General features: G+C 37.4%; 1 long non-coding RNA gene across 1 annotated transcript; it reads left to right on the top strand.

The window, feature by feature from the left end:
* The first annotated feature begins 6406 nt into the window (after positions 1 to 6406).
* LOC102698902 (uncharacterized) lies at positions 6407 to 11435 on the top strand. Its single transcript, XR_011190336.1, has 3 exons — positions 6407 to 6539; positions 10477 to 10681; positions 11328 to 11435. It is a non-coding gene; the product is annotated as an uncharacterized lncRNA (long non-coding RNA).
* The last annotated feature ends 64 nt before the right edge of the window (positions 11436 to 11499 follow it).

Genomic DNA, 11499 nt, shown 5'->3' with positions numbered 1-11499 from the left:
AAGGCCAAACACTGACACTGTGTTCTTCAGTGGGCATGTACTGTAAGCACATGAACTGGTTTTAAAGTCGAATTGCATTGAGGGTGCAGATGCAGACAATAACACTTTCACCAGTGTGAAGAAAGTGGTTGGAACAATGACTTGATCGTAGGAGATGATGAGGACATTGAGCTCTTTGGAAAGTTTGGGACTGACACGCTTTTCCCAGATCATAGATTTAACCACCTCTTTGGGGGGCCAGGGAATTATCTTCATCTCCTTGATCATAGCAGTGGAACAAAACATATTCACATTTCGTAGTTCAGGTGGGTAGCTGCATCAGCATGTGTAGGCTACAAAGGAACAAGTAATAGGTCTATTCCATGCTGAGAAAGAGAACAAAGGAAACACAATGTTTTGACTATTGAGCCTTTTTTGGGTGTAAGAAAGATAGGGCTGTCAGAAAAGATAATATACTGAAGCATGGGAAAACAAAAGCCAGGAGAAAGGAGGAGGCAGAAGCAGGGGAGAGTCAGAGTGGCCAATTAAGTGGTGCAAGGTCTATAGAGGTGAGGAGAGATGAAAACAATGAGAATTTCAGATTAAAACAAGTGATTAAAACAAGTGTGTCGCTGAGAGAAGGGGTAAGGTGTGAATCAAGTTTCAGGACAATTTTAGTTTCTGATATCTTAGTCTTAGTCAATATTCACATTTCTGCTACTGACAGAGCTCTTGATTACATTGTAATTCTAAACTTCACAAAATGAGCTTTTTTCTACAATAAGGTAGTCTTATAATTTGTTTCTGCACGACAAAAAAGCCTTTTTTTATAACTAAATCAAAGAGGCTTGTTTACTATTGTCTTAGAGAAATGAAGTGTCAATTAATCACTTTCTGCTGATAAGTTTTCTTTTGTGTTTGGAAATTATACTGTTATGCCCTTATCCAACCAGATTCCCACACGAAAACGCACTCACGCTAATTACACTCCACTTCTTCTAAACGACACCGTTCCTGTCAATCAACTAACCACGACAATCCATCTATCAACGGACCTTCCTCCTCTAACAATATTTAAACCCTCAAAAACTCTCTGCTCTTCGCCTGTTATTGGTCCTCCTTTGGAGCTCCTACCTCACCGTCCTCACTCCTTCTAAACTCTTCAGGGTATGAACCACGGAACTTGCCCTTGACCACATCTCTCGCCTAGCCCTCTCATGGATCGGAAGCGTTCTCTGCGCCTTCTGGATACGAACTATGGAACTCGACCTTGACCACGTCACTCGCCTAGCCCTCTCTTGCTTTGGAAGCCACCTGGCGAGGTACCACACGGGGTCCATCCTCCTGATTGCTCTAAGGGTCATTCGTGACAGATACATTGACTCTTATTTGAGTACAAAAGCGGAAATCAAACCCTCTTGAAAGATCTAAACTCTTCAGATGTACTTATCTACCTGATGTTTGTTAATAAGTCTACAGTGCATGATAAAGGTACATTACCATACATTTTGGGTAGGGTGGAATCAACATATTTAAAGCTCAGATGGAGGTCTCCAAACAGACAGCTTGCTTTGTGGTGTCCATTACAATCTTTCAATTGAACATTAAGAAGCACAATTTAATTTCTTTTATTTCCAGAACACTGAGCACAGAACAAGACACAACTCACCATAATCACTGAATGTGATCCATGTGACCCAGAATAGTGCCATGACAAACTGTGCTGCTCACTTAATATACACTGATCTCAACATTGAGCAATTAATTCATGATTACTATAATTATTTTAATACATGTAAATATAAACATTATTATGTTTTGTTTCACAGAAAATGTATGCTGAATTTTAGAACTAAATATAATATTAATATTCAGAGCAAGAGACATTCCACTAGTGTGATTATTGCTAGCGTGATCGGTCACTTATGTAACTTGTCACTACTCGGAGCTAATTGTGAGGGTTATATGAGCCAGAAGGAAAGGCTGCAATAAGTGTCTAGATTCTTGCATGAAAGGTAAAGGTGTATGCAGGGCTCATAGTTTTGGATTGAGATGATTTGCAGGTAACTTTGCAAGTGTCTTTTCTCCAATACTGGAGAAAAGAGAGTTTAGGTCTGTACCAGGTGGTTGTTGGGTAGTTTGTTTGCCAGTCTCAAGTTAGTTGTGTACTGCAGAGTATCAGAGTGGGCTAACGGAGGCATTAGTGCCTAATGGAGCTGTGCATTGCTGGTCAGTGTGCAGAGTACTCTCCTTATAGATGACAGTGATGACTCTAGATAGAGCAGGTTAAGTCCTGGTTTTAACATCAACAAATAAAAAGTCGTGGATTATGGGAAAAAATCTAATTGCTTAATGTTGTTTCATGGGAATAATTTATTTTTTTTAAAGAACAGTGTCCCTGGTCAACTGAGATAAGCAGGTAGAGATAGGTACAGTATGGGTGAACTTTGTGCTTTATTAGATTTAGTTAAGAAATAGACCAAAATATTTGTCTCAAAATTTGGGGCAATTTTGTGTTATCCCTGATAACATTCCTCCATCTGTGAATATTAATTGTGTGGCTGATATTACAGCATGTGTGCAGCACTTCGGACAAAAATCTCCATAGTCCCCTGTCCTCTTCCTTTTAGATTTTAATAGCTGTAAAATTAATAAAGACCAACCTTCATATTATGAGTATCTCTGTTATGGACATGTAAAAAATTCTTACAGATCATCAAAAAAGCTCCGTTAACCACAATACTACTCATCTTTTTCCAACATATCGCACAAAATATGTTAAATAAAAGGAAGGGGCTACATTTTAAACTGTAAAGAAATGGTATTACATTGCAGAGGAGTCACTTTGTGATTGTTTTGATTGCACATACTGGTCTGTGTTCTTTGCTAATATCACCATACGTGGCTGTTGAGGTGAGACACATTATGTCAAAGAACAAAGACCTCAGGTGCCTCTAATTGCATCAACTGCTCTGGTATGTTCATTTGCAAGTTGGAGGTTATAATTATTTATTTTTCTAATTAATTAATCCTCTCTGCCCATTTTCTGGCATTTCACCATTTTTCTAATCCCGTATTTGTAACAGTTTTGAGCTTCTGGTGTTGAAAGAGTTGAAGGAGATGGTCCGGGGTTTAACCCACTCCCGTTCATGTACAGTACCAGCGGAATGCAAGATACTGTTTTGACATTGATGTATCATGTTTATAGCAACCTGGAGAAGGCATTGGTGTTTGTGTATTTTGCTAGTGCTTTTAACACTATTCAACCCCGGGTGATGGGTAGGGAACTTGTTTACATAGGAGTAATTCCACAATTTACTTTGTGGATTATTTCTTTTCTAAAAGAGATGCCTTATTGTGTCAGATTAATTAAATGGAAGTAATCTTCACTGGCGTTCCTCAAGGCTCAAATATTTCTCCTGCCTCTCCTGCCTCTTTCTTCTCTTTTTAGCATGGAATAAACCTATTGCTTGTTCCATGTCAAAAATATAGTATTTTACAGTATAATACACTGGACTGATGATTTTATGTGATCTCTTTTGTGTGATTTTATGTGATATGTAACACTTATCAGGAATGTGTTTTTTCATGAAGGATGTGTTTTGTATCCAGCAACAAATGAAGTTCCTTGTGGAAAAATAAAATTCTTCTTCTAGTCTATATATATATAAATATCTAGTTGGAGCACATGGTGTGGAGCATCATAGGGTTGTCCAGTAAATTAAGTTGTTTTAATATTGTAACGCATATGGCCGACATTGCAGGATGTGTGAGCCGGCTTACCAGTGCGGTGACGTCACCGCCCTTCCCTGTGAATAGCAGGGACTGCAGCAGTATGGCTGACGGGAGATTTCCCTTTAGCTCAACTGGCTGGGTCCCTGTTGAGTGACGCCGGAGGCCTGGCTTCGAGTCCTTAGCGGTGGGGGGGCCGACCTGAGGCAGCAGTGGTGAGGGCGCATACCCACGTGAACCCTAGAGCGCTACAATATGAAGTTTGTATTAGAAGTGGTTAATTTTTTTTGTTTTTTGATTCATGAATTGTGGCTTTAAAGTGATATAGTTTGTGCAAAGGGTTTGCAGTGTGATTTAAAATCTAAATTTAAAAATAGTAATCTCTGTAGAGAAAAGGGGTGTGCACTTTTCTGTAAAGTATGCTGTAAAGTTGGTTAGACAGGCTTACTGTACATATACATTGAATTAGCCAAGAATAAACATATTGTTCTCATCAATCATATTAATCTCATGATCACATATACAAATGCCTTGACTGTAAAGCAAAAATACTACAGTAAATAAAAGTCATGTAGAGTTGTGTTTCATGTTAAATTCTGTACATGCTGAACCAGTGAAATAGATATAAGAGATAGTATGTGACATTTCAGAAACATTGGAATGCAGGAATAAGTATTGTTAAAAATATGTACTGTATACTGTGTATAATCTTTGTGTAGGTTTTGAGAGGTTTGCATCTTATAGCGCAGCCCTTGTAATTCTCCTGCCAAACTCCTTTTTACATACAGTAATTTGAGACAGTCATCTGCAATCTCTTTGGATGTTATGTTAGGGATTTCTTCACATCCTGAATGATTTTTCTGTTATAAGCTGTTGTCCTCTTCCTTGAACAGCTCCCCCTTAGTTTCCTAAAGTAGTTATCACTGGTCGTAGTGATTGCTTACTCCTCCAGTACTTCCTTTTCAAGACATTTCATATTTATTGTTTTGCAATGCTCATTCTCTCTGCAATGGATTTAATTGGAGTTTTCTTTGCTCTCATTTTCACAGTTGCTTGGTTTTCTGTCATACACAACTTTCTAGACTTCATATTGCTTTATAGCTTCTAACTTGAAAGGCAGACCCAAAACTCCAAAGGCTGGAACCAAGGCTGTACATTCACAGCTCTTTTATGTTTTCACATGAAACATGCACAGCTGAGCAAATAAAAATAATTGTTTTAATGTGGCTAAACCTGTATATTTTACAAAGCGGCAAATACGTGGAGAAAGCTGCGTGTAGCTGACAAACTGACTAATCCAAATGCTTCATCCCAATGAAAGCTCTAATAGTGAGCGTCACGCCCCACACTCTCCCTCGCAAACGCTGTTCCATTCGTGTCACCCCCCACACTCTCCCTCGCAAACCCCGTTGCATTCCCAAACCCGCTGTTTCACAATCCCATTCCTAATTGAACACGTCACATTCCCACATGCACCAGATCCCACAAATTCTCACTCCCTGACCAATTATCCAACCACATCCCCTTACCTTCAGTATTTAAAGTTCCCTCACACACCAACCCTTGTTCACTATTAAGAAGCCTCATGTAGTATTCTCTTGTGTGTGTTTCTAAGCCTTTTTTGTGACTGATCTCCTTGTACCAAATCTTTACTCCTGCCTTTTGACCACGCCTTTTAGATTTTGTTTTTGGATTGTCTTTTGGATTTCCCTTGTAACCGAACTCATTGCCTCCCATATCGACCAAGCCCCTGGATTACGTCTTTTGGATTGTCCCTATACTACTCCGCATTCTGCGGGATTCACGGTTCCGCATAAGAATCCTCCTATTCTACCCATTGGTTTCCTGACGGTGAGGAGAGCTGACAGAGATAGACTAAGCAGTTGGGAGTCCAAAGGGCAGTGTAGATAGCTGAACAGGACAGGCAATAGTAGATGGGCTGATCTGAGACTGTAGGCGAGGACAGCTATCAGGGCTGATTGGGAGGAGAGTGAATGCACTATTACACAGGTCTGTAAGGCCTGACATTTGGGTCTTTGCCATTAGTCTAATGCTTGGCAGGACATACAGGGTGCTCACAAGACAGACTAAGAAATAGTCATGTTGAATTCTGGATGGATGTCCTTCTGGAAGCGGCCTTGATGTGCTGTGGGCACTACCCTGGTAAAAAGATACCTCAATGATAGAACTCCGGATCAGTGGCAGATGAGGGTTTAAATATCCAGGACTAATGGAATAATCACATGAGCAAGTCCTCACAGCCCCAGGCAGTGTTTGAGCTCTGGCTTGCCTGGCTGTAACTAGGCTATGCTCCTGTTGATAGCAAAGGACACCTGAGAATTAGTTTGGTAACACGTGGCACATCCTCACAAGAACAGAAAGGATGTACCATCCTAAAATACAGTACAGCGCTTATAAAGAAGGTCATCACAAGGTGTCTCTTCAGTGAACAAATCTGAGATGTGTTTAGATCTTCTGGGATCAATTAGTGTTTGTTTGTTGCCTCTCAAAGGGTTGCCATGAGAGTAGAGCAGCACTAGAATCTTGATCAGCTGCTTACGGACAAACTTCATTAACGTTTTTGGGGATAAAATCTCAGACTATTTCTTCAGTGTCACAGAATATATTTTAATGTGTATATATATGTGATTAATTCTCTTAAAACTAAGAAAACCTACTGTACACCTCAGCTTCCCCAGTGGCACTTCATGATATAAGAATAACAGGTGCTGTAAGCTGTCGCAATCCTACTGAGAGAGGCAGCATTAACCAGCAAGAAGCAAACCTCTATGACTGAACTGTGGTGGCTTTGTGGAGTATGCCCTCTGGTAAGTAATTTTCATGATAAACTGAAATTCAGAATCATTCTTATGAAATATAAATTAAGTTATTATTTGTCTTTTTCTTAAAAATGCAGTCTTTTTACTATTATAATTTACTATAAAAACAAAAATAATGAGAATTATAAAACAATAAGTCATCTCTTGAGTTGTTTTGTGTGGAAGGTGTGATGCTCTGTCATAAAAACTTTTCTCCTGAAGAATATACAGTACAGCCCTCTATAAGCACTGGGACAGTAAAAATGGGACAATTGAACATAAAAAGTAATATTCTAAAATGGCACAACCATCTAAAATGGTATAAGCACAGAAATACCCAGAAATAAAAGGTGACATTCTGTACTTTTCCCTCATATTAATCTTTTCATCTCGAATTCAATTCACTTGCATACACAGACAAAATAACACTTTTAACTTCCCAGTACTTACAGAGAGCACTGTGTATTCCATATAAAGTCACTTTAGTGAAATTTGTATACATTTTAATAGATTGTTTTAGAGTTCAATTCCTTCTAAGATTTTTCTAAGCTATAGTTTTAAACGGCATCTGAACATGAGATGATGTTTAAAATGGAATGAAAAGGTGATATTTTTTGTAATTCACACTTCTCTCTTTATTCTTATGCATGCAGTGTTTTTAATACAAATACAAAAACAACATAAAGATGCTTTTCATTTTGAAAGTTACTTTGAAGAAGATATGTACTACATTTACTGTATAATAATAACTTATTAAGTTATTATTATTTTAGTTATTAAGAGTTTTGGAGATGACATGGTGAAGTGGTCACTGCTCTGGGGTGACTTCTGTGTGGATCGAGCAAGTTCTCTCTGCAACCATGTGGGCCTCTCCTGATGTACGGGTCTCTTCCTACTGTACATTCCAAAGACAGGATTTTTAGGCCAACAGGCATCTCTAACCTGTTCTTTATAAGCTGTGACATGCAGTGCACTTTGAGTGTAACCCTTCTGCTACAGGCTCAAACCTCACCCAACAACCAGCCACCTCGCCATTCACATGCACAAAGTGGGCACAAACGCCCACACACACTATAGTCAAGCCATTTTCTCACTTCACAGAATGGACATCACAACAATGTAGGACAAAACAATGCCACAGGACAACAGCCAAAACAAATACAACAATTGTGGTTCTTACAGGTGTTTTACTGGCTTATTTTTTTAGCAAAATAAACCAAAGGTAAGCAGACAGTCAATCACAAGTCCAACAAATACTTGTAAAAGTTGTAAAAACAATGCCAATTAAATAGCCTACATTACTGACAAAAGATCACCCTTATAAGCATTATATTTAATAAAATTAGATATCATTTCATTATAAACCATTACCTAAGCCATAAGCTACCTTTGGTAGTTTATCTCGCTGAAATGCCAAAGGATTTTCCTGCCTGGCTATTACTAAAAGCTGTCGATGGTTGACCCTGCTGAACAAGACTTAAGTTATCATTGAATGATAGCCTTGAGAAAGGTTTTGCAATCGAAATCACCACAATATTGTCTGTATCTGTACCAAAAATTTCCTTGTGAAGCAAGCTGCTTACATCAAATTCAAAATTTGATTGGACAATTTTACTGTTACCTGCTTAGTATGGTTACATTGCAAGATCCTCCTGGAAAACTAAAGTAGGTCCACAGAGCCACAGATAGCTAGCTTCTCTGTGTCAGCGCCATGTGTCAGCATGTAATCATTATGTTATTGAATAGATAGAAATTGATAGATATTGAACAGAATAGAAAATATGTTTTTTCTTCCTACTTTTTTCCACCCCTTCTCAAAAGGGTTAGGAGGTGCTGACTGCACACCATTGTTTATAAGTGTGTGTGATTGAATTCACAATGCAGTGTGTGACCTGTGATGGACTGTGTCTCATTCAGGAAATGGAACCCTTGTTCCCATTTTCTGGCGTGTTAGACTCCAGTTGACCACAGCCCTGTATCATCTAAACAGTTATTGAAAATGAATAGAACTTGCTTGGAAATTGTTTCTAAGTGTCATTGCAATAATAGATTTTTTAGAGAAAGAAAGGATTAAGGATCCAGTTTAATGCTCCGATGCCTCATTGTGTTGTGAATAGTGTTTAATGAAGATTGAGAACTGAGCATTAAAGGTTAAGCAGTTTAATACTCCAATGTTTCATTGCACTTATTAGAATGAAGATGAGAAATGGGCAAAATGAGTTAATTGAGTTGAATTTCCCAGCGCCTGCTGATTATAACTTTTAAGAAGGGTGTCACGGTGAGAATGTGAGTGAATGTTCCTGGAACTTATTGAACAGTTTTACTCTGCATCTTAAGAAACCTGATGTAACTGCGAAAATACAAAAGTATTAGTGTGAGTTAAGGAACTGAGTAAAAAGCAACCAAACGGCGAATGATGTGTGAGATCGAGGATTATGGATGGAGTCTCAAAGACAAGGACTGAACATTTAAAAAATGGAAGAGTGACATACTCTCAGTGTTGGTCTCCAGAGTGTGCTGGCGTCGTCACAGTCACAGATACAATAGTCATTTACCAGTACTCCAAATGCTGTGTTTCAGTAATGTTGAAACCCAAGATCCTGAGTTACCAGAATCTATGTGAAGTGTGTAAAGTCACTATGTAAAGGAATAAAAAGGTTTCAAATGTTATCTTTCTCTACAATTTACCCTCAACTTATGGTGTGTGTTAATTTTAAGAAATAATCACACATATGACCTGTACCTTTAAAATAATTTCCTTTCAAAATGAATTTCCTCTAGTGATCTATTTTGTTTGTAATCACATCAAAAACTATCAAAGGTCATGTATATATCACCAAGGGGCTGATTTAACATGCACTCCATATATTATTTCATTATTTTAAATACAAGCATAAAATGAATAAAAAAATTATCTTTTCAATTGTAGGTGGCATTTTATAATTGTAGCAGTAGGCATTTCCATACAAGTCCTTTCTTTCCCTAGACAATAGAATGTTAGTGTTACTTAAGCTAAGGAATTCAGAATTACATGTTTATTTGGAATAATTTTACTTCACTTCTGTAGCAGATATCTAAACAATCAATTATACAGTATGTCAGAACATGCCGTGGGTATGTGTGATCAGTCATGCTCTGGATAAGAATCCTTATTCCAAGGTGATTAGACTGTTATTTGTTCACTTCTTATTTGGGTGTGATTCGTGGATAGAGGATTCAGTAGTCCATTTTCTTTTTCTTATTCTTAGTAGTAGCAATATTACAGTCCTTTCTTTCAAACTACATGTAAAAAATATAACTTAAAATTAAGCAAAGTGCAGTAGTTTTTTTAGTGCTCCTTGCATAGCACTAAAATATTATCATGAATCACTTTCATTAGGAACAATATTAGGTTACAATAATCTAATAAATTAATAGACATTAATATTCTGCATTTATTGGTCAGTGTTAATATAGGTACCTCTCCTTCTTGTATTAAACCAAGACCTTTGTTCATATGCATTCCCATGTAATTATGTTTTTTCACAAATTGAAGGTGTATTAAACGAAAAGTTACAGCATTGTTAAGTGATGTATGGAAGTATTTGATTGACTTGGAATAGGTAAACTGAATATCTGTTGTAGTAGTGTGTTGTAGTTATATAGTTGTTAGCATGTTTGTTTGTACACATGAGTATACTGTATACTGGCATACCCCTGAGGGTTTGCTGGAAAGCTAAATATTTCCATGACATTTTTTATGTTAATATCCTGCCTCTTTTTAAAGCATCCAAGTGTCTCTGCTTAGATGCCATCTGCTGGTAAAGTATTGAAATGTCTTCATTCTGAATCCAGTTGTACAGTACATCCATATCTCTTGGCTGTTTTCTGTCACAAGCATAATGTCATATTTGACAGGGCTCAGTTGTCTAATATCAAAGCACTAAATATTTTTCCTTCTTTCCAGATGCTTTATGAAGACCAAGTCGAAGATTTATCACAACCTGCAAAAGACCATTCTTGAGATCTTCAGGGAGGAATTGTTCACAGAGTAATCCACAGTAATCTCACTGGACAGAATATTAAAGTTCATCCACAAGCCCAGTATACAGCAATTCAGAACAACAGAAGATATTGTGAAAGACAAAAATGAGTCAGTCAATGAAGATAAGGTACCTTAAGCTTTGGGTGTGATGCACATTTATTGTTGTTCTATAATATCGCTGTTATTTCCCAATTAAAATTATGCCTTTACAGCTTTAATCAGTTTAATTGGTTAATTTGTTGTAGTAATGGTACTAAACATCACTGTTTTCTAAAAAGTCTGTTATATTCTCAACTAAATGATAACATTATTTTACATATGTTTCCATCTTATTTTTGCTTATTTTAAACATTTCTGCAGATTAACAGTTTTTTATGTTTGAACTGAACCAATGAGCAGGAGTGATAATGCTCTTATGGTTTAATAATTTGAATTACAGTAAATTTGTCTTTGGCACTAAATGAATATCCTATATGGTCAGGATTAACACTTTGCATTCGCAGAGCCAGAGAAATATAATAATTTACAGTATGTCAATATTCAGAGGTCTTACTTTCCTTGCCTTGGTTACACCTACTTGCAAACTCTTCTAATGATATATTACTTGTTTGTGAAAAAGTTATCAGTTCCACATTTGTCTTTCTTAGGCCAACCATTTAGACCAAATCCTACCATGAACCTCGATTCTGTTGTGTGCTAAAATTTTAAATCCCATCTGTCAGCACAATGAGCATTTAATGACAGTTGTAACTCTTATTTTCCTTGCTTTCTAGGCATTGTAGCAGAATCTGGGCGAAGATTTATCGCAACCTGCATGCAATCCTTCTGGTAAGCATCTTTGTTGTAACACTTGCCATCCTACAGAGAGCATTTTTTAGAAGCCAGCCCCTTTTCCCTGAGAAGAATTCACAAGACAGCCACAAATCCAGTAAGCAAGTTTTTATC

Source organism: Lepisosteus oculatus, chromosome 9 (assembly GCF_040954835.1).
Source record: "Lepisosteus oculatus isolate fLepOcu1 chromosome 9, fLepOcu1.hap2, whole genome shotgun sequence".
NCBI lineage: Eukaryota > Metazoa > Chordata > Actinopteri > Semionotiformes > Lepisosteidae > Lepisosteus > Lepisosteus oculatus.
This window is presented reverse-complemented; position numbering and strand designations above follow the sequence as displayed.